Source organism: Lissotriton vulgaris, chromosome 1_1, assembly GCF_964263255.1.
Source record: "Lissotriton vulgaris chromosome 1_1, aLisVul1.2, whole genome shotgun sequence".
NCBI lineage: Eukaryota > Metazoa > Chordata > Amphibia > Caudata > Salamandridae > Lissotriton > Lissotriton vulgaris.
The window spans coordinates 695543590-695566660 of NC_141685.1; positions in this window are offsets into that span (position 1 = coordinate 695543590).

Genomic DNA, 23071 nt, shown 5'->3' on the forward strand with positions numbered 1-23071 from the left:
TAGTCCTATCCACAACGCTCAATGGGGTTGGAATAGTGTATCCTATGAGAGAAAAGGAGAAGTTGCTCTTTTTCTTAGTGTCCCCTCACTCACCAGGGTTGCCCCTTGGTGACATGCCTCATCATGGGGGTCCTCCCAGCCCTCTACGGACTGGGGCGTGCTACGACTCACGAGTTACGCAGGAGCACTTTAATAATGACTATGTGTGGTGCAAAGGTAGTGATGTGATGGAGTGGAATATGTGCATTTGTTAAAAATACCTGCCTAGTAAGCTATAAACAATTTTATTCTGGCTTCTAGGTGGTACTGTTTAAAACCGGGGTACAACGATTAGGGTGCCCAAATGTCAATGGGGCATATTACCAAGCAATAGCGATAATTATCGCTATTGCTTGGTTAGAGACAAAAATTTACCGCAGAGCTGCGGCGATTTTTACCGCAAATAAACCTTGGTATTAACAAGGTTTATCGCAAATGCGATAAAAATCGCCGCAATGCATGAATATCGCTGAAAAGTCAGCAATATTCATGCATTACCGAGCTAATGCTCTTAGCCATGTTATCCACCTCCCATTGGATAACATGGCTAAGAACTGCTCAGGGCAGGTGTTAGCTTTTGGAGATATTTGCGCTTAGCGCGAATATCTCCAAAAGTTGGTAATAGGAGATAGCGATGTTAGTGACTGTTTTCAGTCGCTAACATCTTGGCACGCCCACTTTGCATGTCATTAGTGATAAATATCACTGAAATGCAAAGTGGGGCCCAAGATGGTCGCTATCTCCTACTAGCTGTCGCTAACTGGTGTTAGCGACAGCTAGGTAATAGGGAGATCATTTTTTCTCCACTTTCTTGGCTTTTAAAGCCAAAAAAGCGGAGATAAACCCCCTTGATAATATGCCCCAATGTACTCAGGTGTACCTATCCATTCCTATTTGTCGACTAGTTTTGTGCATCCCCATAGCACTTCCTCAGGACTACACAGGGACCAGCCCTGTGTTCGCCACTCCTAGTAGAAGCTCCAATGAGCTAGTGAAAGAAAACAAAAATTAAATAAATTAATGCTGCAAAGAATTAAGCATGCATCTGGTACCTACGTAAAAATATTATAATCACGTGGTTCCTGTAAGAGAAGAACATAACATGATAGTTAAGGGGTATCAAAACCCCCCATTATGTGCACCAGTACAACATTTGAACCTCACCTGCTGTACAGGTAGACACACAAAACATTGTATATGCAGTACACATCCCTTTGAGGTAGTAATCAATATTGTCCCTGAAGGTGTGTGTATTTTTTTTTAAAAACGATTCTCAGGGCAAAAAAAACGTGATTAGCACCCTGTGAAAAGACAGACACAAACATACATATTACAGACTGTAGGTTAAATACATGACAAAGGGGCTAGCTGTGCCCCATGGCCTCGAAGGGTTAGGTATCCAATCTATCTGGTAGGTAAAGAAAGAATGCCATATTAGTTATCAAGCGCTGCTCTGTCTAAAAGGATAATCAATGAGGCCTGTAGCTCCCAAGCTCAGGGGAGTTCCTTCGTCAGGGAAAAAACGGTCCCTCGGGCCCGTGATCAGCGTAAAACTTACTTGGTATGAAGACACCTCGTGATACTACATTTGCCCCCCTGGAAACGTATATTCACATCTACACAATGCAGACTATGTGGCGAAACTAAAGAAGATATGCTGCATCTCCTATGCATATGTAAGTTCCTAGACCGGGAGAGGAGAGAACTGCTAAAACCGCATATAAATGAAATGCATATCCGGACGTGCAGACAGGCAGTGAAGGCGTGCTTCAGCGGGGCCAAGTTAAACTAACCTGCAGCTTCGTCTGCTACATGAAAACTGCCCAAATAAAGCTTCTCGCCGCAGCCTGAGCACAGTTGCGCGCACCCAAGCTCTTTTATCCGGCAACTCTCTTTGACTCCCACTACGTTCCGACCCTGAGGCAGTCATCCACAACCACACAATAGACTATTAGAACTACGGACACTGGCGTCACCCCCAGACGGGGACTCACCCTTACTTCTTCCTTAAATTTTATACCTTCATCACAAACAAACTGTATGTAATTTTAACCAGAAAATTGGTCGATTTTAATGCATATCCATCACGTTGTTTTTTTAAGAATATATGAAATGATGTCACATATATGTATCCTTTTATACATTTTTAGGTTTCGACCTGGCCGTAGCACCGCAGGTGCTACGCCCAGGGCGAAAGCTTTTGTTTACACTAGGGGGAATTGAACACTCCCCTTCTTCCATTGGCTAGCTCCATAAATGGAGGCTAGCCATTGGAAGACATCAGCGTCAATCCCTTTCTCCCGGTCAGAACGCGAATCGTGGGCGTTTCTGACTATTTTTTTAAATCCCGCCCCTTGATGTCGTGTGTCCCGGGCCGCGCTGTGATTGGCTGCCGGCCCGGGACACCCCCGTGACGTCATTTCCCGGGCCGCGCTGTGATTGGCTGCCGGCCCGGGACACCCCCGTGACGTCATTCCCCGGGCCGCGCTGTGATTGGCTGCCGGCCCGGGACCTGACTTGTTTTGTTTTGAGAATCAGGTCACCTACTCATAAAGTTGTCAATAAAACGAACCCACGGTCTAACTAAGCGGTGAGTTTAGATTTTGTGCAGTAGAGTATATCGTGTGTTTAGTCAAGTGAGCTCCTGCTCCACGCTACACCGGTGACAGTGCAAACATAGGTAAAAGAAAGACCGTAGGCTTTTCCTCTAGTTATCGTCTGCCAGTTACAAATAGGCAACTGCATTTATTTTTTAAAGTGAAGGGATGAGTCAACGCTAACCTCGGTTCCCCGGTCCCTGGGGCACGTAACAGCACAATAATTCGCACCCTTCAGGTATCTGTAGCACCTTGGTACATCCACGCGCATGCGCAGCTGAGGCAGCCTGCAGAAACTGATGGCAACGCTCGCCTTAAACGCTAAAAGAAATGTTCTGCAGCGCCGAGGAGCCCGAGATACTATAAAACACACGAATGGCACTAATACTCCTGCTCTTGACGCGTTTTTTCTTGATCTTGAATGCTGCATTGTCCATAAAGAAACGAGGAGGTCGAGCAAGGTCTTATTTTTTATGCTGCTGTTCCCTTCATTGTAATTTTCATTATGCCAGGATTCACCATAATCTGTTTATCTAGTGTTGTCGGATGCCAACTATTTAGCATGCTCTGTTCAGCTCTGAGTCGGTTTTATATTTAGAAACTGTTTATAAAACAGTAAGCCCGAATTCAGGTAGGCCTGAACATTACCATGTTTGGCAGGTTGAGGCTTTATTAACATCCCTAATAAAACTGCACACTGCACGACTTGGTGGGCTCGTTGATTCAGCATTTTAGTTGCACGGGATTACGTCTCACTCTACACTTTCAAAACTCGATATTCGCTTTCCTCAATAAGTGAACCAAGCGTATTGTTAAACAAGTTTACTGTGATGAACTGAAACGCACATGCAGAAACAATAACTTTCTGCAAACAATAATATGCAGGGGCGTCCCTGTAATGAATGCAGCAACTGCAGTAGCATTGAGGCCCAGGGGGAGAATGGACAGGGCCCCACCAGCTAAGGCTATCTTTTTCTACCCAACCGGGAGCAAGGGCACTTTCTTTTGCTGCACTCGTCCACAGGATATCCTTGCTATGCCACCCTTCACCTGAACTGCACCATTCAGAAAGGTAAATTGAACAAAACATACAAGTTCTGCAGGGGATCATAGAAAATATATCTAATGTTGTTGAAAATTGTGTTATTGTTTTACAATTCTAGATCTGGAACAACATCCCTTTATCCACCAAAACCGCTAAAAGCTGCTCCAATTTAGGAAAGAGTTAAAAAATACATCTTTTCATAGAACACTAAATCACAAAGCATTAGCAGTCCACAAACCAGCTCCACCACTATCACTCATTTGCTTCATGCTTGTCTTTGACCGTTCACAGTAATATAGCAGAATATATAGAAGTAGCACGTAATGCACGTATACAACTTAAAATTCCACCTTTTAAGTATTTGGATGGAAACAAATGAGCTAAGAAGTTCAATCTGTCTCCCAATCACATTTTTTGCAGCAAGTGGGACCTAGGTCCAGGAAAAGTCTGCTTGTTATGTTCGAATTTGTGGGATTTTGTACTTTCAATTCCACTTAAGATGGTGGAAAACCTGCCAGAATGACATATATTTTCACTGGCAGAAGGGTTACAGGATGGATAGGGAGAGATACAGTGAGCGACCTTGCAAAATACAGTGAATACCCACAAACTCAAAAGTTTGTAGGTATTCGTAATAACTTTTCAAGTATTTTCTTACCCTGGCAATGCAAATACATCGTTAAAAGCAGGAGAATATGCTTTTCCAGGGCGACTGAGAGAAAAAAAGCCACCCATTTTGGTGGGTATATAGATGAAGAGGAGTGTTCAAAGGGAAAAATATTTTTTCTTAATGCATAATAAGGCAGTGGGGTATAGTGAAATAGCTCCACTGAAAAGCAGTCTTTTAATCGGGCATAATTTGTCCAAAAACCTTGTATTCCTAATTCTAAGAAAGATTGGACCATCAAAAAAATCCAAACCGAAAAGAGACTGTGAACTGACTTCCTGGCACCGTGCATTAATAAACAGGAACAAGAACACAGTGGCTAGGAGTCCCTTTAGTTTCTGCAATGTATAATAATCTACAAAATATTCAGTGGAAAGATTTACCTCCACTCTACATTGTATTCCTAATTCTAAGAAACATCAGGCCATCAAAAAACTCAAAACCGGAACCAGACTTCCTGGCACTATTTAATAACAAACAGGACAAACACAGTGGCTAGGAGTCCTTTAAGTGTCTGAAATGTATAATCTACAATATAAATCCAGTGGGAAGATGTACCTCCACTGCGCTCTTCATAGAGTGGCCAACAATCTTTTGTTAACTTCAATGCAGTTGCCCCAGTCGAGAACAAAATGGCATCAGCACAAAGGAAGAACAGTACATAGTGAAGAAGCCAAGTTAGTAAACTGGAAACGGAAAAAAGGGCCATGGCCTGGGAGGAAAATACATGGAAGGAAAGGGTCATTATAGGAACAGCAAGCAATTATGTGTGCAACAATCATGGAAGAATACACGCTGAGTTGAAACCAAAGTGAGATGTGAGGAGGAGTTAAAAGACAGCACAGGGTTTGCTCCATCCTCAAAGAATGAAGAGGTATTGTATTGTATTGTATTGTATTGTATGTTGGATTTATATAGCGCTTATAACCCAGGGGTCTCTAAGCGCTTGCCTTGGGAACCCGTCCTGGCTTTTCCCTGTGAGATAGCCCCTACAGGGCATCCCCAAGGTGAAAGCCAGGCATCCCGCCGCAGGGGGCCGTTGTGGAGATTAAGCAAGCTTAATGCCCAGAGTTGCAGAGTGTGAACCCATGATTAGGTCAGGCACCGAAGCGAGAATTATCGAGTCCGTGGACATTTGAGCTCAAGACCCTGCCGCGTCGGGAATTGAACCCTGGTCCCGGGTCTGACCTCTGCTTCTGGGTCTGCCTGCTCTAACCAGTGAGCCACACTTCTCCAAGAGGTGTCACTCTGCCAAATTAAGCAAATAAAAGGAGATGATGGACGGAACTCTGAAACTTCAGACACTCACCCCAGTCACAGATCTGGGTTGAATACATCATCGTTCTTTAGCTCACTTTGCCACCCCATTTCAGACTCAACTATATGCAAATCCATTTGCTTTGTTCGCCCTAAGTTGGCAGGTCATGGCCAGACGTGGGTCCCTTCCTCACTTTGCCACTGGATTCAAGCTAGCCTGGCTGATAAGGGGTGTTACCACAAAACTGGTCCCAGGATGCTTGTTTTCAGTCCAGGGAAGACCTGGCTTAGGAGTTCGGTCTGGACTGTTCCCATTAGGCACAGGGTCAAGACTGATTTGCATGGGAGTCAATTATCTCCTTGTGTTTACTCTGTCAAATTAGGCACTCCCTCTGAAAACACTTGGTATAATTAATCTCAGTGTTTTGTTGTCAGGTTAATTGACCTCAACCTCGTCACATGAATTGAGCTCCCGTAATCAGTGCCTTAAATGGAAATATAGAAGTGCAGGTCCTCACTATTTAGAGTACCTGTTTGCTCCTGAGAGGTGCCAGTCCTCTCCCATTAAATGTATTACAGGAGAGCTGAGAAGTGCAAGGACTCTCTCTCTCAAATGAAAGCAGCACTGGTACTCAGTACTGGACAGTACCTGCCCATCTAAAGCACTGTCCATAATAAAACTACAACAGTGCACCTTTTTAATAGGTAGTGTTATGCAAATTAATTCGCTTGATCTATGATTCTTGGCAATTGTGCATAACTATGTTTTAGGTGGTCAATATTTCTGTTACTATTGTACACTTGGAGCTCAGAACTAGTTGGGAAGCCTTGTGACCCAATTCAGAATTTTCAGGAGTTATATTGTTCGGTGATTTAGAGCAAGGTGGTAGCTGGCCATCTTGACTGCTTAAGTCATATATCTGTGACAAACTCCCTTGTAAATGTCTGCTTCTCCAACAAAGTTGTTGCATTCCACTGACAGTGCCCAATGCCTATTCTGTATACAAATTTGTCTTACCATAAGGTATTTTTGATCTATTTCCTTTTTAGGTTTCGCCTGGCGAACAGCTGTGCAGCAGCATTTCGCGTAGGCGAAATCTTATGTTAACAGTATGTGTGCGTTGTCCCGCCTCTCTGTTCCATTGGCTAGCTCCATAAATGTAGGCTAGCCATTGGAACAGAGATGCGTCACTCATTCCCCGAGCAGATTCATGGGCGTTCCGGCGATTTTTACTCATCCCGCCCATTTTCGTGCGTCATGCGGCGGTGGGCGGTTGTTTTTTTTTTCGTATCGGCATGTTGGTTTAATTTCCACTGTGTGCCTTGCAGGGGTGGGCTGCGCGATTTCACTTTCCAAGAGTTGCTAGCAGGTAAGCGGCAAATTTTACTCCCGTTCCCGCCCCCCCTCCTGCTGTCCGTAAGCCTGTTCCCGCCCCCCTCCCGCTCTGTCCGTGTGCCCGTCCCCGCCCCCCGCCCTCTGTCTGTGTGCCCGTCCCCCCTCCCGCTGTCCGTGAGCCTGTCCCCACTCCCGCTGTCCGTGTGCCCGTCCCCCCACCCGCTGTCCGTGTGCCCGTCCCCCCTCCCGCTGTCCGTGAGCCCGTCCCCCCTCCCGCTGAGAATGGATAACCTCACGGTCTCAGAGTACGATTCTTACAATGTGACCCCGTCACCCGGAAACTCTTCTGAGGACATCCCCAACCCGTTTGTGCAGCCGGGCTGGTAGATCACCCTCTGGGCAGTGGCGTACTCCATCATCGTCGTGGTTTCCGTGGTGGGCAACATCATTGTCATGTGGATCATTTTGGCCCACAAAAGGATGAGGACAGTGACCAACTACTTCCTGCTGAACCTGGCCTTCGCCGAGGCCTCCATGGCCGCCTTCAACACTGTCATCAACTTCACCTATGGCATCCACAACGATTGGTACTACGGCCTCTTCTACTGCAAGTTCCACAACTTTTTCCCCATTTCGTCTGTCTTTGCCAGCATCTATTCCATGACTGCCATAGTGTTGGACAGGTGAGTGAGCAGCTGTTTTTTTGCACTTCACATTGCAGACTGAACTTCAGGTCTTGGTTCTTTCTATTGTGGTCAGATACAGGAATTTGGTCCTGAGATATTGCGTGGCTTGCCTCAGATCACACGTTTGGTAAAGCGTGGATGCCGAGATTTTAAGCTCATGTCTCCTGGTTCTATAGTATACACATTAACCCCTATATTTTGATCAGGACCAATGGAATTGTTTAACGGGGAAAGAACAGTGTGCGGTGGGCTGCCCGAATTAAGTGGCACGAAATGAACAGTATTACTTTGCCATTTTGTCATGTTACCACTCGTCCATACTGTGTGGACAAATATTTTACCTCATTCAGCGACTGAATTGTGAACAGTGCCCGTCCCTCCTCCCGCTGTCCGTGAGCCCGTCCCCCCTCCCGCTGGCCGTGAGCCCGTCCCCCCTCCCGCTGGCCGTGAGCCCGTCCCCCCTTCCAGTTTCGAAATATATATGTTTGTGTCTTTCCTCTAACAACATCTCACAACTTCCACCCCATTTGCCAGTGCGCCTTATTTAAGTTATGGGATGTAAATGGCTCAGATACAGAGGCGGGCCTGGTTCTTGTGATATAAAACCAAATATAAATCAATAAAGAGCCCCTTTGGTCGCTCCCGTGAGCTGCACTTGCTTTCCTTTGCTGCTCAGAGTGCACTCGGTCGGTCCCTCCACCAGCAGGGAGTGCACTGGAGTCACTGCACGTGCAGCTCTCCCTCGTGTTTGAGGATGCCGAGTCAATGTAAAGTCATCAATTATGTTGCCAGGGAATAAATGCAAGATATTGAAACAACATTAAGCAGCCGGTAAGTGTGAGTCATGAGGCCTCAGTTTGCTGCATAAGTTTTCACCAAAATGTGTCAATGGTCGTCTCATTAGAAGCACTTGCGTTAATGTGTCTCTATAGCGGCTCCGGGTGCAGGGGGTGCTGTGCCCATGTGTGGGTGAACTGGAAATACAAAGGTAGCATCATGGCATCACGAGTTAAGGTGAAGTACCTGAACTGATAAGTGATGCTCCGTCCTGTGCCGGAGGTCACTCACCTCTAGCACTATACTGTCTGACGTTTACCAGCTGTTGCGATGTGCGTAGGGATCTGTAGCCGCATACTGCAGTCACAATTCAACGACTCACTATTCCCAGAGTCAAAAGTGCGATTGTATAAAAGGTCCGAACTGGCTCAAGGTGTCACACCACTAGTGAGACCACTTGGTCACTGTTACTTCATCAAGTCAGTTAGGTTAGTGCAGGTTCCTGGGTACCAATGCTCATAGAAGGTATTCTGGTAGTTGTTTTCGTTTGAGTGGCAGGCCGGATACCAATGGTTTGTTCAGAATAGCCAAGCACTGGAAACATGGCTGTGCTTGCTCCCCTGCCCCCTGGCTGTGCTTGCTCCCCTGCCCCCTGGCTGTGCTTGCTTCCCTGCCCCCTGGCTGTGCTTGCTTCCCTGCCCCCTGGCTGTGCTTGCTTCCCTGCCCCCTGGATGTGCTTGCTCCCCCACCCCCTGGTTCCCCTTCCCCTGGCTGTGCTTGCTCCCCTGCCACCTGGCTGTGCTTGCTTCCCTGCCACCTGGCTGTGCTTGCTTCCCTGCCCCCTCTCTGTGCTTGCTTCCCTGCCCCCTCGCTGTGCTTGCTTCCCTGCCCCCTCGCTGTGCTTGCTTCCCTGCCCCCTCACTGTGCTTGCTCTCCTGAGTGTGTGTGTGGCTTTGGGTGGGTGTGTGTAGCTTTGGGTGGGTGTGTGTGGCTCTGGGTGGGTGTGTGTGGCTCTTGATGTGTGTGTGTGTTGGGTGGGTGTGTGTAGCTTTGGGTGGGTGTGTGTGGCTCTGGGTGGGTGTGTGGCTCTGGGTGGGTGTGTGTGGCTCTTGATGTGTGTGTGTGTGGCTCTTGGTGTGTGTGTGTGGCTCTGGGTGTGTGTGTGTGTGTGATTCTGTGTGTGTGTGTGGCTCTGGGTGGGAGTGTAGCTCTGTGTGTGTGTGTGGCTCTCTGTGTGTGTGTGGCTCTCTGTGTGTGTGTGGGTCTGTGTGAGTGTGGGTCTGTGTGTGTGGGTCTGTGTGTGTGTGGCTCTGTGTGTGTGTGTGGCTCTCTCTGTGTGGGTGCGTGTAGGGCTCTGTGTGTGTGGGTCTGTGTGTGTGTGTGGCTCTGTGTATTTTTGTGTGGCATTTGCCAGATATTAAACTATTGGCATTGTAAATGACAATGCCATTTATTTATCTGTTTTCAAAATCAACATATACATACAAATTTTGTCATTTACAATGCCAATAGCTCAAACTTTTCAAAAGGCGAAACCATTGCATTGTAAATGCTTATTTACTGATGTGTGTACTGCTAAGATTTTAATTAATCAAGCAATAAACTTACTACTACTTACTTACTACTACCTCGTGATACTACACCTAATCAGTACCTCTTCGGGCTGAATGTTAGAGTGCCGGCTCCCGGAGGCAGCTTGTATACTCTAATTTCTGCATTGTCATGAGCGGAAGCATAGAGCGTGGCTCTACAGTGTTTTCCATGGCGGCCATGTTGGGGGAATAAAGTTCCGTTTTTTGAAAGCGGATAATTCGGTGATAGCTGCGGTGAAAACAGCGCGCCAATAATTTTAAGTATAGTGTTAATCATAGCGTTTTTGAAAATCTAATTTAGCAATGTTTTGCATTTTCGAACTTTGGTGCAGTTTTTGAGTTGTTAATCGATCTACATCTATTAGATTACAGAGTGAGGCTTCTCCTTACGTTTATTCCGAAGTGGTTGACTGCTGGGTGGTATTTAAATACAAAATGAACTAGGCTCCCATAGTAAGCCCATAAGTGCAGAATAAAAGTGATAACCACTGGCATTAGGACTAGATAAGGGTGTCTTTTGGAAGCATAACAAAGGGGGTTACTTTACACTGCCTCATGTATACAGTGCTCATGCATGATCTGCTGGAGGTCATGATGTCCTACCAGTGTCATATTAAAATCCAATCAGTAGTGCTAAAAGCGTTACTTCCTGTCAGAAGAGGTAACTGTCACTTGATGTACTGACACTAGCTAAATTGGCCCCAAGGTATATCATCATTCAGGCCAATAATGTGAGACCTCAATTTGAAATCCCAGCGTTGCTCTTTTTCCCGGAGCCTTTTTTCAATGCCAGCTTGTTGCTGCATGGATTCCAACGCCACCCAACGCATGTCATTGGGGTTGTGGCCTTTCTCCAAGAAATGAGTGGTCATTTTAGTGTTAGAATGTTTGCACCTGAAGTTGCTACGGTGTTCTATCATATGTGTGCTAACCTTCCTAGTGGTCATGCCGATGTAGTGCAGGTCGCACATGCAGGTAATCATGTATACCACACATGTCGTGTTACAATTCGAGAAAGTTATCAGGTCCCAAACTGCCCCATTGTTGCAAACTACCTGTTTTGTGGCTGTCGTCAGGTGGCAGACGCTGCAATTTGCGCATGGGTAATGTCCCACTAGTAGTGGGTGCAGTCAGCGTATTGGGCCTGCTGTTTTTTGGGGCGTGTGTGGACCAGTAGGTCCTTCAGATTTTTCGCTTCCTGTTACTGAACATTGGTTGCATCAGATCGAGACCGCCCGTGGTTTCTTTGGGGCGTGTGTGGACCAGTAGGTCCTTCAGATTTTTCCCATTCATGTTACTGAACATTGGTTGCATCAGATCGAGACCACCACTATTTAGAGTTTTCCAGTGTTTTTTCACAATTTTGTTCACTCTATCAGAGGCTACATTGTATGTTGTGATACAGATCGGTCTCCTCTTTTCATCCCTTGTAGTCGGGTCTGTGGGCTTAGGTTCCAGCAGTGCATCTCTATTGTTGTTAGATGCCCTCTTTTTAGCCTTTGATATTATATGCCGTGGGTAACTCCTCTGCAGTAGTTTTCTACTGAGTTCCTTAGCTTGTGTCTCATAATCCTGCTTCTCAGAGCAGTTTTGTCTCAGGCGTAAAAACTGCCCGAAGGGTAAATTTTCCCTCAACTGTCTGGGGTGGAAGCTGTCAAACTTTAACAGGCAGTTCCTGGCCGTGGGTTTAAAATGCGTGGTAGTGACCAATTTATCATCCTTGGCTAGTATGTTTAAATCCAGGAAAAACAGTTTGGATCTACTCTGTGTGGATGTAAATTTGAGGAACAGGTCTTGTGAGTTCAGCCATAACAGGAAAAATTCTAATTCCCTTTTATCACCCTCCCAGATGAGGAGGACGTCATCAATATAGCGTTTCCACATACTGATGTGCCCTACGTGGGGGTTGCTGGGGTTCAGAATCCTCTTTTTCTCTAGTTGATGTACGTACAACCCCATCACACTCGGCGCAAAGGTGCTCCCCATGCTGGTACCGTGCTTCTGGCGGTACAATGTATGTTGGAATTGGAAGTAGTTCTCCGTGAGTGCTAGGCGGCAACATTCCAGCACGACATGTCTGGGTGTTTTGTATCGCCAGCTGTTTTCAAAAAGGACCTCCTCTAGAATTTCTAGGGTTTCTTTGTGGGGGAGGCTGGTGTATAGGCTCTCCACGTCCAGTCCGAACAACACTTGTGTGGTGGGATCAAAATTGAGGTCTTTTATTAAGCACAACACTGCTTTCGTGTCTTGCAAATACGTATTGGTTTCCTGTATCAATGGTCGCAGGAAAGCATCTGCAAACCTGGACAGAGGCTCCAAAATTGACCCTATTCCCGAGACAATGGGTCTCCCTGGTGGGTTCTCCATTTTTTGTGGATCTTAGGGATCGTGTAAAAGTAGGGGGTCCTCGGGTGTTTGTTTTCCAGAAAGTCTGCCTCTTTTTTGGTCAGCCAGTCATTGATTAGTGATTCTTCTACCAGGCTGGCTATCTCAATCCTGAGATGCTAAGTCAGGTCATTGGTTATGATTTCATAGTTTCGTTGGTCTGCTAAAAGGTGGATACATTCAGTATCGTAATACAAGCCGGTTTTATTGTAATACTAATGTCAGTAGATAGTTGCTGTATAGCCTCCTTTTCAGCTCTAGTGGTGTTGTGGAATGTTTTTATAAGCTTAGGGTCTAGCTCAGACACCTCCTTGAGAACCGCTTTCTCGAAGGCCAAGAGTTCTACTGGTAAGCTTCCTGGCGGGGGAGTGAAAGTAGAATTTTTTCTTCAATCCTGTATCATTCCTACTACCCTCCGGTTGAGGTTTGTCTTTGAAAAACACCTCCAGTTTTATGCTGCGGACAAACTCTTTCAATTCGCAGCACAACTTAAATTTGTCCAAAGTAGCAGTTGGTACAAAACCCAACCCTTTCTCCAGCACATTAGTTTGGTTAAGAGTCAGGACCTTATCGGAGAGGTTAACAACAAGACTCAGTGGTTTCTGGTTGATGGCAAATCGACCGGCCCTTGCTCCGTGTGTGGGTCCCGCCCGTTTCTAGTGGTTGCGCCCATTGTACCTGCTGGCCTCTCGTTTTTCCTCTTCCCAGCATCTTGCCTCTCCCTAAAAAAGGCTGTTGTTGGATGCCTGATGCCTGTGAGTTATCCCAATACAGAAAAGGTTGTTGTGGATAGGGTTGGAATGGGGGAGGACCATAGAAATACTGTGGCGGAGGTCCTTGAAAAGGTGACCATCCGAAACCACCTCTATTCTCCATCCTACTACCTCTAGCTCACCTAATCTTAGGCTGGTTGCGGCTATAGTTAGAGTCATAAGAATCAGATCCTGTGTCTGATCCCCCACTATCTGTGTTATACCCTGGGTTCCTTCCTGAGGGGATGTAATCCTCTCTGATATATGGATAAACCTTCTCGTGTGTGAAGGCTTTTTTCTCCTTGTGAAACTTCACGTACTTAGTGTCTTTTAATGAGATCTCAAACTCATTCATGGTTTTGTTCAGTTCCTCAAGTCTTTTCTTGAGTTCTGGCGGGGTCTGGTACGTTTTCAATTTGACCTCCAAGTCATGAATTTCAGTTTTCAGACCCTCCGCTAGGCGTGCCGCTGTTTTTACTATGAGTACCAACCAATCCCTGGTGCAGTGCCAGCTAATCAATGACCAATCTTTTTTAAAAGCAAGGTTGTGTTGAAAGATGAACGGCTCATTTTTAACTAGCAAACCACGGGGTGCCGCATTTGCCCTTAGGTATTCGCTCATCATTATCCCATGTACTATAGTTTTGACTAGGTTACGTTTTAGTTCAGTTAGCTCATCCCAATTTTGGCTGGCTTCGCTGGTATCTCTATTGTGTGCACCCGTCAAGGGGAGCATGGAGGCTATGATCCGGTCTACTTCGGCCTCAGTAAAGGTCAGACCCGTGATTTCTGCCATATTTCTGTGTAAGTATGTCTGTGTATGTGTGTCGGTCTTACGTGTGCTAGTAATAGAGGTGAAGAGTTACTTCAGTCTCCCACAGCTGCACGCTGCGTAAAGAATCAACAAAACAAGAGGGAGAAAGAAGTAATTGCTTAGGCTCTCCCTCCAAGGTCAGATAAATCACAAATGATCTCTGGAACAGAGATCAAGAGCCTAGCTGTTAGTAGTCCTATCCACAACGCTCAATGGGGTTGGAATAGTGTATCCTATGAGAGAAAAGGAGAAGTTGCTCTTTTTGTTAGTGTCCCCTCACTCACCAGGGTTGCCCCTTGGTGACATGCTTCATCATGGGGGTCCTCCCAGCCCTCTACGGACTGGGGCATGATACGACTCACGAGTTACGCAGGAGCACTTTAATAATGACTATGTGTGGTGCAAAGGTAGTGATGTGATGGAGTGGAATATGTGAATTTGTTAAAAATACCTGCCTAGTAAGCTATAAACAATTTTATTCTGGCTTCTAGGTAGTACTGTTTAAAACCGGGGTAGAATGATTAGGGTGCCCAAAAGTCAATGTACTCAGGTGTAACTATCCATTCCTATCTGTTGACTAGTTTTGTGCATCCCCCTAGCACTTCCTCAGGACTACACACGGACCAGCCCTGTGTTCGCCACTCCTAGTAGAAGCTACAATGTGTGTTGGAATTGGAAGTAGTTCTCCGTGAGTGCTAGGCGGCAACATTCCAGGACGACATGTCTGGGTGTTTTGTATCGCCAGCTGTTTTCAAAAAGGTTAGCACACATATGGTAGAACACAGTAACAACTTCAGGTGCAAACATTCTAACACTAAAATGACCACTCATTTCTTGGAGAAAGGCCACACCCCCAATGACATGTGTTGGGTGGTGTTGGAATCCATGCAGCAACAACCTGGCATTGAAAAATGGCTCCTGGAAAAAGAGCAACGCTGGGTTTTCAAATTGAGGTCATACATTATTGACCTGAATGATGATATACCTTGGGGCCAATTTAGCTAGTGTCAGTACATCAAGTGACAGTTACCTCTTCTACCAATTGCCTGGATCTGAATTCCTCAAAAACCGAGGTGATCATCTTCGGCAACAAACCCTCTCTCTTGTCACCAGAGTGGTGACCCTCTGAGCTAGAGACACTGCCCATACCCTCTACTAAAGTAAAGAACCTGGAAGTCATGCTAGACAGTGAGTTAAGATTTAAAGAGCAAGTCAACAAAATAACATCTGCTTCCTTTTGCTACATAAGGATGTTAAATAAATCAAAAACTATCTACCCCCTGATCTTCTAAAATCAGTGACCATGGCTTTGGTCCTTACACGGACAGACTACTGTAATAGTCTCTCTCCCACCTTGACATCAGGCCTTCGGAACAGTCTCCAGATTCTGCAGAATGCAGCGACCCGCTTCATTTTCAAAATACCTAAATATGAATCAGAAAGAGAAGCCATCAGAGGACTATACTGATTGCCAGTTAGACAATGGTGTAAGTTTAAAGCCCTCTATTTAGCGTTTAAGTCTTTGCACGTACTAGGGCCAGACCAGTTTATGAAAAGATTTAAATGGTACGTTCCAGCAAGAACATTGCGCTCAGGCTCAGCCATGGAACATGGTGGTGCCTCCATTTAAAAAGGTCACATGGGGGTAGAAGCATTTATAGGACAACAACAATGCTTTGGAATGATTTGCCACTTTCTCTAAAAACAACTACTTCTCTTTTCAGTTTTAGGAATTCACTAAAAACGTGGTTTTTACACAGGATGGATAACGTTTTTCTCGCTCCTGTTTTTTACAGTGTTCAGCTCCGCTGTCCTCTGATTAGAATACTACAGCACCAAGACACCTCTGGGCATGAGTCGTGCTTTATAAATTACATTTACATTATAGTTCAAGAGATCCGTTAACCTTCTCCCCAACCAAATGTGGGGGTGACCCTTTCACCTTCTCAACCTGTAAAGAGAACTACTCCAACCCTTAGATGGAGTAACTTTCCAACCATTTACACAGTGGGAACTGGTCATGTAATGTTTGTAAATGCCTACAAATATACATATTTGTTAGTATTCATAGACTTACATGGCAAACCACTGTGAGAACCTGAACACCCTCACGGGTGATTAGTCGTGCATTATAAATCCTGATTGATTGATTACAACCACTGAGGTGAGAAGCAGCCATGCTCACTTCCCACCCTTGGAAAGGGATTTACCAGTGTTGATTTCTATGCAGTCACAGCAGAGAAATCTGCAACAGTAAATCTATTTGCCAGTGCAAGAAATTCTTCTACATGAAATATTTTTTAGGCAAACGGCCGAAAATAACTCTGGAAATCAGGACATGGTTTGTAGTTCAGGAGGCCACAGGATAAAGAATTGAATTCATACAAAATCTAGGAAGCGTATCCTTGTGTTACTCTGAAACCCATAGTATGAGGAGCCTACAGTCCCAGCTGGGATTTATGAGCTCCGTAGAGTTATGTGGTCCTTTCTTGTTTCCATAGAGAAGTTCACCTGCAGGAAGCAGCCAAAATCTCCATGGGAAACTGTGAAGAATAATAACGAATTATTAGGGGAAAAGGACATAGAAATACTGTTTTCCCAATCAATTTCTCTTTCCTGTGGGGATAAGGAGGGCTCAACCTTGATAAAGCAGATAAACTGCTGAGCCACATAAGTGACACATAAAACTGACTATGACACATTTGAGAGTAAAATAACAAATGTACACCACTGTGCTAACTATCTTTTTCAGAATCATGAGGAAACAAATCATGAGAAGACTTAGTTACTGCATTGTAAAAGCATGCAGATAAATTGTAGGATAGATGGAAACATATACATTAAATAATGTAGTTTTATAGTTTAACTCATTTTAGTTGTCATTTCAATGATTAGCAATCAAAAAGTAAATGTGATGTATTTAGGTGTTATAACATTTCTAATCATTCTTATCAAATTAATCATGTGTGTGAAGAATTTAATTAAATCCACCATGCTTTAGAGATATTTACGTGTGATATTGAAATGTTTAATTTTAAAAACTCCATATTTTGCATATGTGAAATTGTGCAGCAAGTAAAAAGGAGAAAAGGTTTTTGCACGTGTATTCTCAAACCAAGTGCTGTGAAACTTTTAGGGCATAATCTTCATAAATGTTCTAATATGAAACACCAGAAACAATACTCATAATTCATGTTTTGAAATAATTTTACACGTTGGCACTTTAACAAATGCAGTAATATGTCATAGTTACACGTGCTATTTACAAAAATACTAAAATGCTTTATGAGTGTCAATAAGTTGTATGAAATATATAAGGTCCCGAAAGGTTATACATGAAATGTATGTTTCCATTATAGCCTTAGAGCCCGACGTAGCAGACTCTACTGGCCATTAAAGTCCCCCTCCAACTTTAAAGTCCCGAGCCACTGGCGAAGGCCTTTAACAAGCAAGCGGGTCTTTAATCGCCAGTAGAACACATTCAGAACATTCAGCCCCTAGAGAGTAGAATGTTCAAATTAGTAAAAACAAAGGCCTCTTGGAGCCAGAGGGGATTTAAATCTCCTTAGGATATCCTTTGTTCACAGCAACAGCTGTGAAATGACAAAAACATTGGAATGTTTCTCTTCATGCTTCTACCGGCCCTTAGAAGCCCAAAGCACTCTATTGTCTTCAATGGAGTGCTCAACATTCCAATGCTCTAATATTTTATACTCTGCTTTTCATTAACCAAATTCAATTCAGGCCTGCATTTTGCTTACTTTTCTTGAACCTGCTCTCATGGAAAGGCTTTGTAAACTTGCAATGTGTAGAGAAACTATGTCTCTTAGGGAGAATTCCCATTCGCATACTAGGACTGTTCGCAACAATTTTAACATTTTGGGAACATATGCGATGAAAAGCTAACCATGTGAATTTACTTGTGCTTTTACAAAAGGACTATTGTTTGAAAGTTAAGAACACTGGATTGTTCGACAATGTACGTGATGTTCACTCCCATTCCTCTATAATATGTGTCTTCTTTGTGCTGCATGAAAATCACCCAATACAAACTGCTCAATGGACTGAGTGGTCTGACCAGATGAGGTTACCAGGAGGTGTCACCCTGAGATTTTAAGATTATATTATACGTTGATTTGACGGAAATATGGGGGCTTGCTCGCTCTTGGAGGCACACATTGCTTCTCTTTACTTTTGGAACTTCCTTGTGCACTCTACTGACTCATACGCTGTGTGTGCTATTCCAGGACTTCTTTAGCTTTCATGGGAGAGTACTTTAGAGCTGTCATGGGTCCTCTCCCTTCCTGAACTTTTCCAGAGCTTTAGTAACTAACGGTAACTCAGATTTTGAATTGACTATCTTGCCCTCCTAGGTCTTAAATGCTTGATATTGATCACTCCTCTTAAAATTCTGATAAAAATCTAACTTTGACTAAATCCTGTTCATGTCTCTCCATGATTTGTTTCCAATAATTGATTGTGTATTCCAATTGAGTTATTGATGGTTGGAGAGAATTTTAATCAAGAGATATCTGGACCACAGATACTAATGTTATTATCCTGCATAACTCTAACTGAATTATTGGTTTGTGTGATCTTGGTTCGACTGAATTTCTTCAGGAGATTTGGTCTATCCATGATAATACTTTGCTTGTATAGCTTAGGTCTGAGTGTCATATACATGAATCTAATTACTGGTTTGTAGGGCATTTACCCAATTCCTGGTCCTCATTTGGATAACTGGAGTTGGATCCCTATGTCCAACTCCTCCTGGGATGAAGCAAGATCCATCAGAGAACCAGGTGAGTGAGAAATAAGGCGAGTGATAAAATCAATAAAGTTAGTGATCAAAGAGAGCCCAGTGACACTACAATAATTATTTGAATCCAGCTTAATTCCGCACCCATAGATTTTGTAGGATGCCTATATTCATTAACTCTGAGAGCGCAAAATTAATATCTCTTCCCCCCTACTCCAGGTATAGGGGGGGAGAGATATTATTCAATGTAAAGGCATTAAAGTCCACTCACTTCTTATATGGCCCTTTTTGCCTATGTGAAAACGTGTTTAGTGCACTGCTTAAAAATGTCACCTGTCATAATGTTGAATGACTTATTTTCATGGGTCCATAATTCCTTCCAGTGTGTTTTGTAACTGTTCTTTTTTAGGCAGGCTTATTACTACAGTCTGGCACAGAAATAATTTATCTTCTTGATAGGATGAATTTCTTTCATCAGCCATGACCTTTTTTCAACAGTTAATGCTTAGAAAGATTCCAGGACTAAGATCTCAATAATTTCTGCCTTCGCAATATAATTTGCACAGTCCCCAAGGTAAGTAATATTGATTGATGTCAATTCTTAAATTCGTCATGATCACTTTCATTATGTTGTTGGTGTAATTGTTCTATTATAGCGAGCACTGTATACCCCGTTAGCAGAAGCCTTTATGGTTTTCTATCTGCTAATGCTAAAATCACCACATCCAGGTGAATGAAGAAGGGAATACTTTGGAAAAAACGTCTAAAGTACTATTCTGTGAAAGGGGCCTGCAAGACTGTTTATTAGCACATGTGTGCGATTACATTCCGGTTAATTGTAACATAAATTGGGTTAATTGCATACACCGTCGCTTAGCGGCAAATAGTCAAGACGTAAAGTGAAAACAGTCGTGAAAGCACTCAGCCTCTGATTTAAATAAACAACATACTTTATTTGCAACACAACAAGCGTTTCATGCAAATTCTCACATGGAACTTAATTGCTAATACATGCATTACATCTTAATCCATAAAAGAACATGTTGACTACATTGGCGCTATTAACATTTAGCGGTAGGTTTGTTTTACATTAGCTTGGCATTTCACATTAAATAGGCTGCCAGTGCCTGATTATAAAGAGAAGGAAATTAATTGGAAAAGGAACATAAAAACAAATTAAATTATGGTTGTTCTAGTTATAGACCTAATTTGATATATCTCTGCAATTCAAATTATCTTAAAATGGATGTGGGGTGTACAAATTGGACGCACGCGAGGTGTTGATTCATGTTATGTAATGGGCCAGGTTTGTGAAACTTTTCAATTCTAAGCATAATATATGAAAACGGTTATATGGCATGAAAAACTAAAATAATCTAACATCATTTCTTTTAAATATACTATATGCAAGGACTAAAAGCACACTTGCAAATTAGGCGTAATGGATTATCTGTGGGAAGGGAGACATTTATTGTTGCGCTATTTTATTTCTTGTGGGAATAATAATACATGAGATTGTATTTATTGAGCCAATATTAATATGTGCGTTATAGCCACTTGAAGTATTTTTACAGTTTTCGTACGGACAGCAGTAGGTGTCTTTCATAGACAGCACTATATGAATAATTTAACATGTGCTTTAAGTGGGCTTTTTGTTTGTTCCTTGATTATGACGCGAATGCTTTGTTGCCTATGTCTGCTCCCTGATTCTTAGTGTTACTGTTTCAGTAGTTGTTCTGCCTTTGTTAATGCATTTTAATTTCATGAGTGTATTCCGCGTAAGTACGTTTTGTGAAATAGTGTCAGGAGACTGGCTCAACAAGATACTGTCTCAGACTTGTATCTCGCAAGATATTTTCACATGAGGTTTACAGGCTATTACAAATAGTTATTTGAACTTACATAATGCGAAATTTAGAGAAATGTAACACATTTCCTGTAATGCAATTTTTTCTGGCATATTGAAAAAAAATTATCCAGGTCTATTTCCCTTCCACCGTTTGTGTTAGAGAATTATATTTCCTTACGCATTTTTCCATAGCATTTCACCATTCACTATCATTCCTCCTCCACTCTCTCTACCCTCACTCTTATCCCTGCCCCTTGCTCCACCCTCTTTCTTACACCCAAGCCTCGTTTTTAGGTTGGCCACCACTGCTTTACTCCCCCTCTCTCTTTACACCTGTCTAAGCTGGGCACAACAGACATGGGACCTCATTTATGAGGCTGTGCGTCATTATTACGCCGCCGGTGAGTCACTTTTTGTGACGCACCAGCAGCGTATAAAATGTGCCTTGTTGCACCATATTTACAAAGTGACGCATCTAGGTAGATGCGTCACTTTGTAAACCCCTGCTCCACATTATACCTGCGCCAGGTGTAATGTAAGCTAGGGGGGCGTATTGAAGCAAGAAAGGGTCATAGAAGTGACGCAGTGAAATCTATGAGATTTCACTGCGTCACTTCTAGGACGCCGTTGCGTAAAAATCTTGCGCCTGCCTCACAGCAGGCGAAAGACTGACACAGGCCCTTTCACATGGGGCTTGCCCCATGTGAAAGGACACATTGCTGGAGTTGCGTCAATTTTGTGACACACTTCAGCAATGAGTCACTTTTGCGCTTACAGATACGTCAGAAATACTGACGTATCTGTAACTCCTTGCGCAATGATGCGTCATAATATAAATATGACGCATCATTGGTGTCGCTAGGCGGGCGCAATGAAAAGTGACGCATCACTGTTTTCACGCAGCGATGCGTCACTTTTCATAAATGAGGCCCATGGTGACTTCATGCCATCTTCACTGCACAGTGCTTGCGATAGTGTTTGCGCCTGTTTGTAAACTTGTGGAGCAAGCAGTGGCATAGTTAGTACCACTCGGCGCCCATCTTTGGAATATATTTCTTTATTTTTTTACATCCCAGATGACCGCATTGCATCAAGATTGAAAGTGACACAACGTGACAACCACCTTGGAAGGGTACACTAGAAAAAATATTATTGCAAGATGACCTCTAGATGGAATTGGCTCTGTCAATGCTTGCACTGTACCAGAGTTGGCAAAAAGTAATTACCCGTATTGGTAAAATTAGACTTATTGGCTTTGAAAAAGCCTGGATTTTTACTTTTAAGTTTGTGAATTATTTTTAATGCAGTGTTTTCTGAGTTTTACAAATGCTTTTCTTTCGATTTGTTTTGCCGTAATTGAAAGATTATTAAGATGTTAGAAGAAACATCTCAGACCTTGGTATTGATAAATGACAGATGAACAAGATGGTTTTTGGCCTAGAATAATGACCAGCTCTGATATGAAGAGGGCAAGATCCCCACAAAATTGAACCCAAGACAAAGGTCTACCCACGTCAAGAAGATATCCATTGAATTATAAGAACTACAAAAAGGCTGGGGTCCTTAATCAGAGAGTGAAGCTCCTCGGATAAACAGGAAAATTTCGAGTGACATGGACTTGTTGCTTCCTATGAATGCCTTGCGATTAATGGGAAGAATTAACAGGCTCATGCATCAAAGCATTTGGCGATCGCAAACGGTGTAAATCGCAAAAATCGGCTGCTTGCGATCGCAAAAATTGCTTTTGGAATGCATGAAACAAGTAACACCTCGCAATTTAAGAAATCGCAAAATTTGCGATTTCTTAAATTGCAATTGCATGTAAGGAATCGCAATTTGCAATTTCTTAAATGTAATGCAAGAAAGTTAAAAGATTTGCGATTTTGCCATTAGGAATCGCAATTTACCATCACATGTAAGGTGATTGTAAATTGCGATTTTTAAAAAAAAATCATCAAAGTGCAATTTTCAAAGTCCCATGTTACGCACACACATGCCCCTGGGGCATGTGTGTGCGTAACATGGGTGCACAGATCAATTTCAAGGGTGCAACAGAGTGTCCTTTGGACACCCCTGCACCCTTGAAATCGCATTCTCCATTTGCGAATCGCTAATTGCGATTCGCAAAATGAAAATGTCTTCCCATTCATTCCTATGGGCCTCTAGAGGCCTATTTATTCCTATGGGCCTCTAGGCCCATAGGAATGAATGGGGAGGGATTCCTTAATTGCGACTCGCAATTTGCAAGTCGCAATTAAGGAATGTTTAGAAATCGCACATTTTTCAGCGATTTCTACATGCCTAGGTATTTGCTTTTTTTTTTTTTAACATTTTTTATTGAAGCTGTATTTAGTATTATAAAGTATATATCACAAAGTACAAATTTCACAAATGCTTATAATTACATTCATTTTAAATTCACCCCAATATATAGCAATTTACTCAAAATAACAACCCCAAATTTGATCGAACTTTTTTGTACTACCGACTCTTTTAGCATATAATTGTTCACTTCT